Source organism: Lactuca virosa, chromosome 1 (genome assembly GCF_052849685.1).
Source record: "Lactuca virosa cultivar CGN04683 chromosome 1, Lactuca_virosa_CGN04683_v6, whole genome shotgun sequence".
Classification (NCBI taxonomy): Eukaryota; Viridiplantae; Streptophyta; class Magnoliopsida; order Asterales; family Asteraceae; genus Lactuca; species Lactuca virosa.
Genome location: NC_136426.1, coordinates 17,418,923 through 17,437,151, shown reverse-complemented (window position 1 = coordinate 17,437,151; position 18,229 = coordinate 17,418,923).

Here is an 18,229-nt window from a genome sequence, read left to right as displayed (position 1 = left end):
ACTTTATGAAACATTACATAACACATACATTTAAAAAGGGTACATTTATACAAAGGATATTTTCATTAAGCAAGGTACGGCCATACGGTACCAAGTTTTCATTACACTACACGTAAATTCGTTAATGACTTCTGTGAGACATTCGATTCAATTTACAAATAAGTCATGTATTATAACCAGAGTCTCCTCGAGGGAGAGCGTGATACTTGTGTATAGATCTATATTGGGTCTGACAAACCCACACCTTAGCTGCATGCAACAGCTAGACCGACAGGTCTGGGGTGACAAATGTCATAACATTTCCGACGCCTGAAGAACGTCGTTTCAGGCCAACTAGGTCATAGTATGGTTATAATAACTCACATGTGGTATTAACAAACATAGAATTTACGGGGATTTCACTAAAATGAAACGAGTTTATGTCGATTTAAACTTGCATTGTTTTACTATAAGGAACGAACACTACTTGTACATTTCGGTCTTTGGGTTTTAAGACTACATTTACACATTAAGGAAAATATTGGATTTTCTGGAACGAACACTACTTTTACAAGAAAAGGCTTTAATAAACTCACATAAAGTATTAATGAATATTGGAATTTACGGGAACTTCATTAAAATTAAACGAGTTTATGTCGATTTAAACTTACATTATTTATTATAAGTAAGAAAAGTTACTTATACATTTCGGTCTTTGGATTTAAGACTACATATACATTTTAAGGAAAATATTGGATTTTTCTAAAACAAATACTACTTTTACAAACGAAAGACTTTTAATAATACCAAACAAAAGCTTATGAACTCACCAACCTTTGTGTTGACACTTTTTCAAACAACTTGTATTCTCAGGAAATCATTAAATAGGTAACCAAGTGCTTTTGAGGATGGGACGCTAAAGCGTCTACTATTTCATATTTTGTCAACATATTGTAATTGATTCGTAAACATGTAATTCATACAATGATGTAACTTTTTCAATTATATATATGTTAGTTGTGTTTGCTTGAATTACTATTACAATTGTTGTTATGATACTATACATGAAGTCCTCCACCCCCGGACATTTCCGCCATCCTTGGTTTGGGGGTGTGACACCAATTGAGTATTATGTTGATCAAGTCAAGGAAGTTCTGGAAAAGATGTGTTATGAAGGAACCTATCATCCCACTATTAAGAAGTTACTGTCACCTTACTGGAGGTTCCTGGCACACTCCTTTGTGATTTGCATTTCTAGAAGAAAGGGAGGCTCTGATGAAATTAGTCATACTGTGACCTCAGCCAATGTTGCTCTGGCTATGAACTGGGATTATGACTTCTTAAAGTTTGTTTTTGAAGAGATGAAGAGCAACCTTCCTGGAAAGAAAAAGGACCTATTTTTAATGTACCCCAAGTTCCTTCAAATGATTCTAAATGAAAAATATCCCCAAATTGAGAGGTCGTCTGATAATTTTGTTAGGACATAATTTATGGTTTATACTATACTTTTGATAGCTTTTAGAGTTCTCGGTCTAGGACCGAAAATACCATGATTTCGGTAGTGTTTGGACCAAAATCATCGTGTGATTTCGGTGGGCTCAGTAATGATTTCGGTTGGGTTTTGGGTTGGGCCTTTGTATTTAGGTCTAGGTATTTATATGGCATTGTTTCAGCCGTGTAAAGGGTTGGTCATTCTAAGAAGCTGATTTAGAGATTAGAGTGATAGAGAGAACCGAGAAACATAGAGATCTTATGTACCCGATTGTTATTCAATAATAGTGTGCATTGAACATTCGTGATTTGTTCTTAATTGATTATAACTGTTTTGCATTAATCATTAGATTGGGATTCCGCACCACTTCTAGTGCATTCGATTGATACGTTAGATCGGGTTTTACAATTGGTATCAGAGCAAGGATTGGTATCAATCGAATTGGCAAGATATTAAACTTTTCTTGGAGTTTTTTCTTGGTGTTTTTGAGTTCTTTTTGACAAAATTATTACCGCAGTTCTCCGTATTCTTCACTAAATTAGAGATTTTGATCGAAGTTGGTCTTAATTAATTACCAATTTCGTGTTTTTGGAATTTTTAGGCGTCTTCGGTCAAAATCTAGGAGTTCTCGGCGGCAAGCTTAGGTTCTCAGTTAGGTTTAAAAGGTTATCGGTGGACTGCTGATAGATTTCGGTTAGGTCATCTCCTCAGACTCAACTTCGGAGTTCTAGGTCAAGAAGCTTCGTTCTCGGTCAAGAAGCCTAGTTCTTGGTAAACTCTTTTCGGTCAAACTGTTTGACTTTCTTGGTTTTTGGTCAAAATCAAATTACACAATCAAATTCCTTTTGGTAAATTATGAGTTCTTACAAAAGCACAAAAGAGGTTAGTGAAACTTTCTCTACTCTAGCCTGTAGTGATACAATTAAACATTATCGCGATCAACATGATTTATTAATTAGGGAAATTGAGGACTTTAAATATGAAGGATATACTCTCAGAAAGGTCCAAAACCCATAAAAGAAAAATTAGAGGCCCAAACCAAAGATCTAAAAAGAATCAAGGAAGAATACAACACTAAATATGAACACTACGATTATGCTCAAGAAAAGATTCTCAGTCTAACTACCGAACTTGACACATTTAAATTAAGTTTGAAAATGCAGATTTTAATTTTAACAAAATTTGATGTGTCAAGTAAGACAGTTGAGAAAATGATTGAAAAGAAACTTAGAAGGCAAGGTAAAAAGAATGTAGGTATTGGTTATGATAGTGTTCCTCCTCCATTTAATGATAACTACACTTTTACTCCTATGACTGAGGAAGAAAAGGCAAGGGAAGCACACCTACAGTATGGCAAACCTACTGTTGTTGAGACAGCAAATAATGATAGTGTGAACGATACTAATGTTTCTACCTCATGTGCAGATAAGGTCTCAGTACAAGATGGGCATGAGCAGAACAAAAATAATTCTAGCGCTGCTGAAAATGCTTCAAAATCTTGTGATGATAGTAATCCCACTGTTGGAAAATTCAAGCCACAAAAATTTGCTAAACTGTCTAATAAATGTGCATGTGCTTGTGCTTATGGAAGTTCTTTGAAAAAAACTTCATTTGGACAAGGACCAAATCACAACCTTATTTATTTGAAAAGACAAATTTGTTTTAACTGTGGGACTCCCGGTCACATTGCTAAAAATTGCCCACATCGTGCATATGTTTCCTACTATGAATAAGGTTGGCAGAACGTGCCAAGGGGGAGATCTTCCAAAAGAAATCATTCGAGGTCACGTTCAAGCAATGATGATTGGAATGCTAAAAAGGCCAAGAATCAGACTCCCAAGGACAAAAAGGGCATGTCGGACATGAAGCCTAATTCGAGAGATGGTTTCACCAAGCCGAAATCGGTGAGGTCGAATTCATCTCAAGGGTCATCCTCTAGCTCACACTTGCGATTCAAATCTAAATCAAAATGTAGTTCCATTTCAAAATCAATTGTTGAAGCACCCATTAGGTTAAACAATAAAGTGCTTAAACCTAATTACCAATGGGTTCCCAAAGGTCACATTTCAAAATCGTCCAAAAGTCTTATAACCTCTTTGTGTTACTTATCTGATAAAAAGGATATGTAATGCGAAAGAGTATCTTGGGTAGATAGTAATGGTAAACCCAGTTTCAAAATCGACTGGTCCCAAAACCAACTAATCCTGCACTCTGTGCCGGAGCAGCTATGGAGGAATATCATCAGACTTCGGTATGTTGATAGTGGCTATTCCAGGCACATGACAGGTGACATATCACAACTGCACGACATTCAAAACATTAATGGTGGTTATTTATACTCTGCGGCAAGGAAGAAAGAAAAGATCACTCAAAAGGGGAACGTATTTAACAGCGTGATGAATTTTGTGGATGCAACTTCTATTGCTGAATTAAGGATTAAATTTTCTCAATACTCCTCAGTTTTCTTAAAAATGATTCGTTTGGAGGACTGACATAATTTTTTTTGTACATTTTGTATTTTATTTTTGTTTGATTTAAATTTGTTCATTTTTTTTCTCCTCTATGCACAAATTTAGGGGAGAATTAAAACCAAACAAAAATCATAAAATTAAAAAAATTCCAAAAATACGTTTAATTCTGTTTTTATTTCTTTTTCAGAAAAATAAAAAAATCCAAAAATATTTTATTGTTTTTTAGCGTATTTTAATTTTATTTTTATTCTTAGTTATTTTTGTGTGTGCTAAGTTTATTCTTATTTTTATTTTTATCTCAAAAATTGATTTTGTCTTAAAACGCGAATTCAAAAAGGGAATAAGACTCAAGGAGATTGCGTCGGAAGTTTCTGTGTAAGAAGAGATCTTGAAAGGAATTGACGGAATTACACTTCACACTACTTTCACAAGGAATTGAAGACATGAAACCGTACAAATTGTCCGTTAGGCAGATTCTCTCTAAGAAATGTCGTATTCAATGAACTGAAGGCATGAAACTGTTCAATCTGTCAGTTAGGCAGATTCTTTCTAAGAACTGTCATATTTAAGGAATTGAAAGTTTGAAACTGTATAGATTGTCAAAATTGGTCTTGTCAGTTATCTTTACCTAAGAACTGCCATGGCACCAGGGCGATTCACCCAATCGGTAAATAGATATCGCTGAACATCCCGCCCAGGGTCATGACATTCTCTTTGTCATGAACAACTGCGGAGACTCAAATGTATTCTCGGATATGACCTTCGTAGGTAAGGAATTAACGGTTATTGGCACTAGAGCAATGCACCTCGCAAGGCACGATTATCGTTGAATGTCCTGCCAAAGGGCCTTGACCTCGTGTCATGTTAAACTGTGGAAATATGTCCTCGGATATTTTTGTCACATGATGGTTTTGTGAGTTATTCCTAATTAACTCTCAATTGCACTAGAATGGTACACTCAGCTGAGATTCAGAAACCATTGAACTTTTCGCCAAGGGCCAAGTTAACTTGTTAACTTGAAAAACTGTATTGAGATCTCTGATCGAGGATATGCAGGGGCTAAAATCAAAAATAGCCATGATTAGTTCTCCGATACTCAACAAATCGCAATGCGTTCCTCCGTGTTCACACAGATACTGCGAGTAGTCTCCATTTGATCCAAGGCTGGGTCCTTGAACAACTGTGGGGAGAAGGGTCTTTATGACTCTGTGATCCACAGAGATTTTTTAGTCATGGTTACTTTTCAAGACGCATCTGTGATCAACAAAGAATATTCATTTGAAGGAACAAGAAGTGAAGATTATCTTTCATCACACAAACTTTCAACCCTAGAAGCAAGGTGAAGCTATATTTGAAGTTATATGATGAATTACATTAAATCCTCCTCAACCAATTTGCTACTATTTATGAACTAGCTGAAGTGATCCAAAAGAATCGGTCTCTCTGTAATTATATCTGAAGTATTGCAAAGCTAATGGTGCTGATTTTCAAGAACATATACAAGAAGCCTCTATACCCAATGTGCGTTCAAATTCAAATTTTAAAGGAAGTTCATCTATTCAGGATGAAGTCATTCATTTATAAATTCATGTGTTCATCTTGAAGTCATACAGAAATCGAAGATAAAAGCTGAAGGTTAAGATCATAGAGAAGATTGAAAAGAAAAGAAAGCTAGAAACCAAGCGAGAGATTTTAGGACATTATTTATGGTTTATACTTTACTTTTGGTAGATTTTAGAGTTTTCGTTCTAGGACCAAAAACACCATGATTTCGGTGGTGTTTGGACCGAAATCATCGTGTGATTTCGGTGGGCTCAATAATGATTTCGGTTGGGTTTTGGGTTGGGCCTTTGTATTTAGGTCTAGGTATTTATATGGCATTGATTCAGCCGTGTAAAGGGTTGGTCATTCTAAGAAGCTGATTTCGAGATTAGAGTGATATAGAGAACCAAGAAACATCGAGATTTTATGTACCCGACTGTTATTCAATAATAGGGTGCATTGAAGATTCGTGATTGTGTTTTTAATTGATTATAATTGTTTTGTATTAATCATTAGATTGGGATTCCGCACCTGTTGAATCATAAAAAGTGACCCTCTTGAACTTCAGCTACCGCAACCTCTTCAGCTACCGCAGCCATCCAGCACCCGCAGTCAAGCTCCTTCATCAGCAACCGAATCCGGAGTCTACTTACCGCAGTCACTTAACTAGATTACTTTACTTGTCTTTATTATGATACTCTCTATTGTCCAGTATGCCTTGCATGGCTACTCTTAGAGATGTAATCTAGTGTACTTCTTGAGTCTCTATAAATAGAGCTCATTCTCTTGTATCTAAGATGGATAACTTACACATCTATCTATTCTGAATACACTTCTCAAGTTATTCTTTCTATCTCTCTATCTTACTACGCACCACTTCTTACTCTCAAATATTACTAGAATACAACTGATGTGTATACTTGATATAACTAAGTTTGAACTTCCTTATTAACTCGGTTTGAATGCATTCCTTGTTATGAATCAACTTATGTGTATACTTGATATAACAATTGTTGTCATTTCTATTTCTTTACTTTCCGCAACTAACTCTCTAAGTATCTAATTCTAACTTATTAATATTATTGTTGAGCTTTTAGATCCTTCGAGATTAACTATTCCGCAATACACTTGTTCTAACGTTTGTTCAAGTGTGTCTCTAAGTTTTTCTCTCAACAATTGGTATCAGAGCCATAGTGGTTGCTTTTTGAAAACGGAACTCTGATTTTCAAAGGGCCTTCTATACCACTGAAGCTCATTTCTTAAAAAAAACTTCAAAAATGGCACAATCGTTATCTCTGAATGTTTCCAACAGTGTTGGTGGTTCTAACCGAGCGCCAATACTGGTAGCAAATGAATATCATCACTCGTCACAAAGAATGGAAAGATACTTAAGGAGACTTGGTAGAGATGTCTGGCGATCCGTAGAAGAAGGACCACGTGTCCCAGTCCTTACACTAGTCCAGACTGACGGCGCTACAACCAGACTAGGAGGAGGTCAACCAGTCATGAACCGTCCCACCAAGGATGATCTCGATAAAATGGAAAATGATGCTGTTGCTTTTTATGAAATCTCTTGTGGAGTTGCTCCTGACAACTTCGATATTATCATAAATTGCAAATCAGCAAAAGAGATCTGGGAAGTTCTCAAGAATTTGTACGAAGGCTCAGAACAAGCACAAGACAAGAAACTTACTACCGCACTCAATGAGTTCAACAACTTCAAAGCTCATATTGGCGAAAGTTTGGAAGACTCCTTCAAAAGGTTCAACGTGATAGTCACCAAGTTATCCAATGCGGGCACCATCCGCAGTAACCATGAAACAAATCTTTAGTTTCTTAATGGTTTGGGAAGACATTGGACTACAGCTAAGATGATAGTCCAGGGCGATAGAAAGATTGACTCTTTGTCACTCTACAAGCACTATGGAGAGCTGCAAGCACAAGAATCCACCGTACTCAAAGACTGTGCTGACTTCGGAGGACCACTTGCTCTCATAGCACAAGCCCCACCGCAGTCACTCTACTCTCCCTCGTATGACACTCCACTGCAGTCATATGAAGCTGACTCAGAGTATGATGATGAAGAAGAATTTCAGAAGGCTATTGCTCTGGTTAGTCAACAGTTCAACCGTCTACCACCTCCTTCCTTCCGCAAGAATCAACAGTTCAACAAACCTCCATTCAACCGTAACTTTGGTTCCCAGAATAACCATTCTCGATATTCCAAAAGTTCTCATCCACCACCGCAATCTCAAATTAATCAACCAAAGGAGGTACCGCAGTCTTCTCAAACCACTGACTCCGGTACTCCCTCAGAAGACAAGACTGATGTTGTAATTTGTCACAAATGCAACAAAGAGAATCACTTTGCAAGAGATTGTAAGGCCAATGTAGTAAAAGACAGAGGATTCTACCTTAGAATGGCTCAAGTGTTGGAAGATAAGGAAAAGGCAAGGGCATATGTAGCCCATGTCAAAAGAGACCATCAAGTTTGGTCATCCGGAGACGAAGATGAAGACATCAGCAGTGTCAAAGGAAAAGGGAAAATCTGCATGGTGGCAACTGCGGATGATGATGGGTCTACAGAGCTGGAAAAGAACTACTGCTACATGGCAAAGGATGGAACTCTAAGGATCGTCGAACAGGTAAAACTTATGATCCAAACTCTAAACTATATCATGCATGACTGTCAGCCCTACATAGATGATCTTAATGACACTTGTGTTGCCGTCCTTACAGACTATAACAAAGCCTTAGATGAGAAGATCATTGCGTCCCAAGAGATGTTCCACGTGAGAGGACGACTGGATAACAAAAGACTCAAAATGGCTATGTTAGAGAAGGACCTAGAGTTAGAAAAAGATGCAAGAATGTTGAGTGAAACCCAATTAGAGATAGCTTTGAACTAGAGAGATTTAGCTCAGAGTGAAATTGTACGCTTAAATCTCTTAATTGAAAAATTGTTTAATGAAAGTGAAGCTATTGAAAATTTGGTAAACAATGGAACCGTGGACAATACATACAATTGGGGTTGGTCGAATGGATATCCTACCACAATGTATTCCTCACCCCGGTTCAATAAAGACAGACTGTATGTCCCTCCAGACCGAGAATTTCATTTCCCAGTCAATGACAAGACTTTTCCCGAAGACATCAAAACTCACTTCGGTAGACAACATAGTCTAAGCAATAATTGTGTCATTGATGAAATTGTGCCTGAGGTTTCGGGTCACACATGTGATCAAATTCCTATCTGTGGCACCATTTACCCAAATTCTCAAACCTCATCCATGGTTGATGAAGAAATTGTCATTGAGGGCCCCGAAGTCTCGAAAGACTTTCCATCTCTGTCCTCAGACCGCAGTGTCTCACACTATAGTCAAAAGTCCCACAAATGTCCCACTGAAGTCCCAACTAAGACTTACTCTGCAGTAGTCAAATCTTCACTACCGCAGTCCTCAGTAAAAGGAACCGTGACCCTTCAGGTGATTCATCATGAATTACCTATAGAGAACTTTGAAGTGGGTCAATGCTCACAAACCCCAGAATCTTCAAGTTCGGATGACTCAAGCCCACATTTTCAAAATCATTCTAAAAATTCCAAGAAACCGCAGTTGAACAACAATGACTGCGGTTCACCAAAATCTTTGGCCAAAAAGGCCTTCAAAGAAGAAATTAGATCTCGAGGCACAACTAGACAAACTTTTTCGAAAAACAAGAAACATGTCAGATTTCCAAAGTCCAAGAGTCCAGAAAAATTTGTTTTCTCACACTACTTTTCAAAAAACTCTCCTTTCAAGAAAACAAACAAAAAGGAAAGTCCAGCTTCGAAAGTCATTCCTACTTCTTCTGACACAACCCAAAAGGGTGTTCAGTCTTTTCGAAACAATGGTTTTCAGGTCTACTCCTCAAATGATCCTAAATGGAAAGGTATTTTACCCACTCCAACACTTTTAAAGTCACGTCAAAATTTCAACAAATGGAAGGGTATCCTACCAAATCCACCAAAAAGGACTCAAAGATTTGCACGTGCTAAACCTTGTTCAAAACAAACTTTTCAGAAACCAAACAACACTCATGTCATATCTTTTCAACCGCGGACCGGTAACAAGTCCAATTCATCCTATGGACCGTTGACCAAGCATAATGTCAGATCCAATGACAAAAAATCCTTTTGCAAATATCAGTGTAGTTGCCAAAAAGATTCATCCTATGTCAAATCTAGTCAGAGTCAGAAACGTAGTACTTTTTCAAAAACTCACAACACTCCAAATCTGCACAAACACCCAGGACTAGGAATAAAAGTTGACAAGAGACCCGTCCCTGCAACCTCGGTCCATGCATCTTTCAAAAATTCACCAATTGCCCCAGGCTCCAAACTAGTTTGGATTCCTAAACTAACCGTGTAATTCTCAGGCTTTGTGCAAGGAGGAACAAGAAGAAGAATGGTTAATTGACAGTGCATGCTCCTTGCACATGACCGGAAGGTTAGAATACCTTTGGGATTTCAGGCCAATATGCAATGGTGGAAATGTTACATTCGGCAACAATGCGAATGGAATCATCCGAGGTTACGGTGTTCTCACTGCAGGGAACTTTTCTATTCGGAAGGTTGCTTATGTAGAAAGCCTTAAACACAATCTCATCAGTGTTGGCGAACTATGTAAAGCAGGACATCGAGTTGAATTTGATGATCAATTTTGCTACGTAATGACAAGTGATAGGAACACGTGTCTGATCAAATCCCGATCCGAAGGTACCATGTATCCTTTGGATGTCTCTCTGATCATTGGTATACCGCAGTTGTGCTTCCTATCCAAAGCCGTATCCGAAGTCAGCTGGCTATGGCACCGCAAGCTAGCTCATCTCAACTTCAGGTACATCAACAACTTGGTCACAGGAGAACTAGTCAGAGGTGTCCCTATTCTAAAATTCAGCAACGATACTCTTTGTCCGGCTTGTGAATGTGGTAAACAGTCCAAAGCAAGTCACCCTCTGGTAATGGATTCTTCAATTTCTGAACCACTGGAGCTATTGCACATTGATCTCTGCGGTCCATCAACCGTAGCCAGTCTCCATCACAAGAAGTACATATTGGTTATAGTAGATGACTTTACATGCTTCACATGGGTCTTCTTCATCAGACTCAAATCAGAAACACCGCAGATTTTCATCAACTTCATCAAAGAGATCGAACTTCAGATCAAGCTTCCAGTAAGACGTATCCGCAGTGATAATGGAATCGAGTTCACTAATCATCTTCTCAACAGTTTCATGGTGTCCAAGGGCATCTCTCATAACTTTTCAGCTCCCTACACACCGCAACAAAATGGAGTAGTAGAAAGAAGGAACCGCACACTAGTAGAAGCATCCAGATCCATGCTCAACTTCGCACACCTTCCTCTCTACTTCTGGGTTGAAGCTGTAGCAACCGCATGCTTTGTTCAAAACCGAAGCATTGTGTGCAAACGCCTCAACAAAACACCATATGAGGGCCTTAACAACCGCAAGCCAAATGTACGCTTCTTTCATATCTTTGGGTGTAGATGTTTCGTGATTAACAACCGAGAGCAGCTTAACAAATTTGCACCGAAATCTGATGAAGGCATCTTCCTTGGTTATTCCACTAACAAGGTTGCTTATCGAGTGCTCATCAGACGAACAAGGCTGATCATTGAAAGCTTTGATGTGAAATTTGATGATTCTCACATCCGCAACGCCCCTCCATCCACTGAAACCACCGAAATCATGGAAAGCGATATTCCTGCCTCTTCAGGTCCTTTAAATCTAGTTGAAGTCAATTATGACGATCTTTTCGATCATGTTGAAACGGCGAAACTATCCGAAGTTCTTGTGTCACCCACAGCTCAACAACAACACGCTGATGTTTCTGGACCATCTCTATCCGAAGTCGCTTCTCTCAATACTTCCACCTCTCCGGTTGAGGGGGAAAGCTCTACTCCGGATCTAGCAACAACCGTCGAGGTTCCAGTACTTGATGTTGCTCAAGTTCCTATCCGAAGAGAATCATTACCATCAAACGTATCTTCAGATTCGGATGATGAACTCATAGAGAACATTGACACGAGAACCGATCCAAGGATTATCACTCTCCTATCCGCAGTCCAGGGGGAACCTTCTCAGGTTCCAGAGGAACTCCCATCAGCAGTCCAGGGGGAACCTCTCCCAACTGTTCAAGAAAACTCCATTCTTGTTCCAAACCAAGATGACTCGGCAGGATGTTCTCAAGTCCAGGGGGAACTGCCATCTCCAACCGCAGACTCTCTTGATATTCAAGATATTCCCTCTACCACAGCTGTTGATCATCTGTAGCCCCGTCTGCACGTATGGACGAAGGACCACCCACCAGGTCAAATCATTGGCAACCCATCCACAGGTATCCAGACTCGATCTTCCAAGGACCTATCTGATCACTGCCACTACACAACATTTATGTCCTCGGTAGAGCCCAGAACGATCAAAGAAGCATTGCTTGAACCTGACTGGATAGCTGCAATGCAAGAAGAGCTAGAAGAATTTCAAAGAAACAAAGTTTGGCAGCTTGTTCCGAAACCACGTGGTCACTCTATTGTTGGCACTAGATGGGTGTTCAAAAACAAGTTGGATGAATCTGGTGCGGTAGTCAGAAACAAGGCAAGACTAGTTGCAAAGGGGTATAGTCAACTTGAAGGCATAGACTACGATGAAACGTATGCTCCGGTAGCACGCATGGAAGCTATCCGGATCTTCCTAGCATACGCAGCCCATAAGAACGTCAAGGTACACCAAATGGATGTTAAGAGTGCATTTCTCAATGGGGAATTTAAAGAAGAGGTTTATCTTCAGCAACCTCCAGGTTTTGAAAATGTTGAATAACCAGACCACTGCTACAAGCTTGAAAAAGCAGTCTACGGTCTGAAGCAAGCCCCAAGAGCATGGTATGAGACTCTTTCTGAATTCCTTGTCTCATCCGAGTACAAGAGAGGAGTGATTGACCCCACGGTATTTAGAAAAGCAAATGGTAACCACCTTATGCTTGTACAAATATATGTGGATGATATCATCTTCGGATCGACTGATCAATGAATGGTGGATGAATTTGCTAAGCTCATGACCAACAAGTTCAAAATGAGCATGAATAGAGAGATTAACTTCTTTCTAGGACTTCAAGTGAAACAAGTTCCGTAAGGGATATTCATTCATCAAGAGAAATACACCACTGAACTGTTAAAGAAATATTCTATGGACAACTGTTCTTCGGCTAAGGTCCCCATGGCCTTCGGTTATAAGATCTCTGTTGTTCCCTCAGGTGAATCTGTGGATCACAAGACTTATAGAGGTATCATAGACTCTTTGATGTACCTCATCGCAAGCAGGCCAGACATTGTCTTTGCAACTGGTGTATGTGCAAGGTATCAGGCTGAGCCAAAAATGTCACATATGACCGCAGCCAAACAGATACTACGGTACCTAAAAGGAAGCAAATCTCTTGGTCTATGGTACCCCGCAGGCAACGATTTCAGCCTTCAAGCATTCACAGATGCGGATCATGCCGGATGCAAATTAGATAGAAAAAGCACTTCAGGTGGATGTCAATTTCTGGGTGAAAGACTCGTCAGCTGGTCATCAAGGAAACAAAGCTGTGTATCTCTATCTACCGCAGAAGCTGAGTATGTGGCCGCAGCCAGCTGTTGTTCTCAAGTCCTTTGGATGAAAACTCAATTATTGGACTACGGATATAGAATGTTGCGGATACCGATCTATTGTGACTCTGAAAGTGCTATTGCTATTTCTCACAATCCAATTCAGCACTCCAAGACTAAGCATATTGAACTACGGTATCACTTCATCGAAGACAACATCTTGAAAGGTAACATTGAACACATCTTTGTTCATTCTCATGAAGAGATTGCTGATGTGTTCACAAAAGCGCTCGACTCCACAAAACTTAACACCTTCCTGCAAATGTTAGGAATGATGAATCCAGACCCGCAATTCTTTTTGAATTGTTAGATACCGCAGACCATCCTTGGTCTCCGTTGCGGTTCTAACTGAAAGTTACTTATGATAGATGGTTCTGGTACCACAGTCTAGGTACCGCAACCATATATCATACTTATTTTCATGGGTCCTTATTGTTTGTTATTACTAACTTTTGTACAAGTGCTCTTCTCAGTTTCTTCTACTGCAGTCATAAATATATCCATCCGCAATGACATTTGTTCATCCGCAATGACACCTGGTCATCCGCAATAAAGTTTCCATCCGCAATCACATTGATAATTTCTCAACTGTTTCATCCACCCTTGAATCTTTTGTGTGCTATTTAATGATCCTTCATTAAATAAAACATTAAATAAAAAAAACATTCCCTTGAGAAACTGTCTCATTCTCTTTCTGAATAAGCCTTGTGTCAGACCTATTTTTAGGTATGATGACAAAAAGAACATTTTTCCATCTGTTACAACTTCCTTTCCCCTCACCCCACGATCACCTGACGTGATGATGTCCTTCTGACCTTTCATTAAATGCAAACCCTCTTTTGGCAAATCTCAAAAATCTTTTTTTTTTAAACCGTTTGATTTTATGTGGCTGAGATTTAATCTCCGATTCAAAAGATTCCCTCCAATCGACGTTTTACCATATCCTTTTTTTTACCTAGGGTAAAAATCTCATCCCTTTATAAACCCGTCTTCTTCCCCAAAATCACTTTACGCTTTCTGAACATTGAACCTTCCCTCTAAAATCCTTCAAGAACTCTGTTTCTTTACTCTTTCTCTCAACCCTCAACAATGGTGAAATCTGGTATTTCAAAGAAACAATCCAAGGCATCTGGATCAGTAAACCCTACTGGTTCAGACTCTCCCACTATTGCTTCAAGCAACTTCAGAGTAGTGTTCGAAGATCATCCATCCTATAATGCTCCAACCAAGCTGATGATTAAGTTTCTAAAGAATCATCCCCTGTTTGGCCCCTTTGATGCTTTCACAGATGTTGTCCCAATCTCAACCCTTTTTAAATGTGCATTCTCAGCTTATCGCCCAATTGAAAACCCTCAAGAAGTTCACCTTAACCTGGTTAATGACTCTTTGGTCATTATGTCCAAAGAAAAATTTCTTTCTGCCATTAACCTTCTTGTTCATCCCTCCATCAAGATCTTCTCCCCATCCATGGCGGACGTTACTTCAGCCCTTTACCAAATGGGTTATCAGAAAAAGATAAGGGGAATTGGCGAATTCAAGAAAAATCAATTGCCTGCGGTCTGGCAATTTGTCTGCCACTTCATCATCTGCAGTCTATCCGGCAGAACCGGAGGCACAAACAATATGGGACTGAAGCTTCTAGAGCTGTTATGGAGTATATTCACAGGACACAATGTAAACTACCGGCAGATCTTATGGGACGACTTTATTCAGTATATTCCCAAGGAGAACCCAAGGGAGAACCCAACTGAGCTCACCTTTGCAAGGTTCTGGTCACTCTGCATTTCAGATCTTCATGCGGATGCTGGAATCGACATGCGTAGTGACATCGATTTCTTTGTCACCAAGGATCTCAAAAGGTACAATCCTTCTTCTGATCAAACTGTTTTTGGACCAATTCGAAGACTCCCTACCCACATTCTTTCCACACTTGGTCTTGAGACTGCTGATGTCTCAGATCACATTGAGGCTACGGAAGGTATTGCCCCATACCCTCCTACCCCGCCTCTCCAAGACCCATCCGCAACCATTAACCCTGAAGGTATCGCAGTCCCTTCTGCCACTACTATCTCAAATCTTTCTCAAAGAAGAAAGCAATTGGCCACCAAGAAGAAACAAAGAACACCCAAGAAGGATGCTCCCAAACGAACCGCACCCACTAAGAAACGTAAAACCAAACCTACCGCAACCACACCTGATAGTGATTCTGATGAGGATAGGCAACCAATTGCTATCCTGAAGAAAATAAAAACCGATACCTCTGGCCAAATGCGTGACCGGACCGATACTGAAGCCTCTCAAAAGGCTCTGGTAGTCCTTGGGGTGGTCGCAGACCCATTCAACACCACTATCATTTTCCAATCAGACTCAGAAAGTGAGTCTGATTCATGACATCGTGGAGACTCCCCCCCAGTTCACTCCCAAGAGGATGACACTGGTGCTCGCCCTAAGGTCTCCAGGGCTTCCCGACTGCATTTCTTTTCACCTGAGGAGTTGCACTCCATCCTTTTGAACGTCACCCAAACACTTCAAACACCTTCCCAACCGCAGGGCACTTCTTCCGCCCATGCCAAAACTGAGCCGAGGCCAAACTTGACCACGGGTCAAGGAGACCAAGGAAGCTCAGGAAATCCTACTCTGCTTACATCCGCAGCAGGTGGTTTAGGCACGGTGAGCACAAATGTGCAAGGATCAGTGGACCCGAAGGACACTTCGGTGCGTTTTCAAGGATTTGACGGAGATGAATCAAACGACTCATGGTTACGCTACACTCCCGTAACTGAGTCAGAAATCAAGAAATATGCCGCTTTCAAGAGGGCATTTCAAGCCCGCAAGGAACAACAGCTCAAGCAACAACAACAAAAGGAGCAAGATATCCAGTCAGTGGCACGGTATTGGGCAGACGCAATCAATAATGCCAATACCATAGCCACCATTCAAAAGGTTCAGGATTGGATGATCGAGATGGCTGAAACAGTCCTTAAAGCTCAGGCAGCAGGTGAAGGTGCAGGTACCTCCAGAGTGACTCCAACTCCTACTCCAACTCCACATCCAACTCCAACAGTTCATGAATCACAAGACGAAGGAACCGCAATAGAAGTCAGTTCTGCTCCCACCTTCGGTCTTGATGATGAAGACATCCAGGAGGTTAACAAGCCCAGTCCTTCTGATGATGACCTCATGATGTTCGATGAGGAAGAGGAATCCAGTGGCTCTCACCATTCGACTTCTAAACCCAAAGAAAAGAAGAAAAAGAAGAAAAAGAAGAAGAATGTTGTCACCAGGAAAGAATTTCTGAGCTTACAAGCCAAAGTCGATAAGATCTTAGCTGCGGTCAAGCCCACTCAACCGCAACCAGAAGACTCTCCCGGGCCGCAGACACTGATCGAACGTATAGAACGCCTGGAAACAAGGGAACGCTTGGCTGCTGAGAGAATTTCTCTCAAAGTGGAAATGGGGATCCGGTCCCTTGACAACAACCGCAAAGCAGATCACAAGGATTTTATGGCTGCTGCGGAACGCCTCATCATTGAGGTGACCGCAATCAAAACGGATCTCCAAGCAGCCATTGCGGATCAAGCCACTCAGTCTCAGAAACTGATAGCTGAGACTCACACTGCGTATGAGTCCACTATCTCAGTTCTTCAAGCAAGAATCAATAGACTGCAACGCTCCCTTTCCTCCAACTTCCATGGTCCCGAGATCCTCCAGCTTACCAAGGAAATACACAGGCTACTCTTCAGCTCCTCCATTCCCAATAATCAACAGTTGGCCGAAGCCCTCAAAGCTCAATTTCAAGAGGTTTTTGCCAAGGTTGATGGCCTTAAAAAGTGGCTTGAGGAAGCTCCTCTGTTGCATTCCTCAAGAGGGGCAAGTGAAGAAGAATTCCATCACTCTGATCATTCCATCTCACAACATCAGAGCCCCCCCATCATCACAGAAAAAATTCCTACACCACAGCCTTCACTGCAACCATCTTATCATACTCCACCTCATAACACTCCACCGCAAGATAAGGTCACTCCTAAAAAGCCAGAAAATCCCCCTCACTTCAAAAACCTGGCTGAGTACATGTCATCTCCAAGCTCAACTGACTCTCCTGCCACCACCCAAAGGAAACACGATTGGAAGGCAGCCAAACTTGCAGAGCTTATATGGAGAGAATGCAGTTTTGATACTATGATGGACGAATCCTTGATAAACTCTTGGATCAATCCTCACCACAGACTGCTGGATGAAGATTACAGACCCCACCTCACCTATGCTGAACCCCCTACTGATGGATACTGGGATGTCCCAATTTCTCCAAATGTGAAATACTTCACAATATTTGAGCATTTCGACCGCAGCCTTCGTGACCACAAAAGAGTGCCAATGGAATTTGAGAGACTCAGTCTTTTTCATGATAAACATGCCTCTTCCATTGAAAATATATGGTCTAACGATAGACCATCCGCAGTCAAGAACTACAAAAGCCGGAAGTTCATGAAGGCTGACTACATCCAGTATACCCTCACTAGAAGGGAGCACGACTATATCCGCACCGAGGCAGACTTTCCCTGTATGAATCCGGAAGAAATATTTCTTATTGCCAAGGTGTTCCAAAACAAGTCAGAAAAGCACCCGAAAATGAAGATTGCGCTTGAAAAGGCCAATACTTTTCTGAAGGACACGGTCTGTGATTTTGCCAAGATCGATGCAGATATCTATCCTATCATTGCCAAGAAATTTGATCTGCCACCTCTCGAGCCTGCACCAATGCCTACCGAAGGCTATCAAGAAAGATCCTTAGGCGCAACCAACTTTCCTGAACTTGGAGTCATTTTCAAAAGGAAGATAGATAATGTCAAATATTTCATTCCTATGACTGCCATGCATCGCCTCACCAAGAAGCAACTTGACATCTGCCGAACCGGAGTTGAAAGATCGAAGCACACTGCCACAGAAGTCAAGTTCGAGATCTTAAGGACAATCACCTGGCTGGAAAACATCAGGAAGTTTTGGTGGATCCTGATCAAGTTCCTCAAACTTGATAGCTGAAC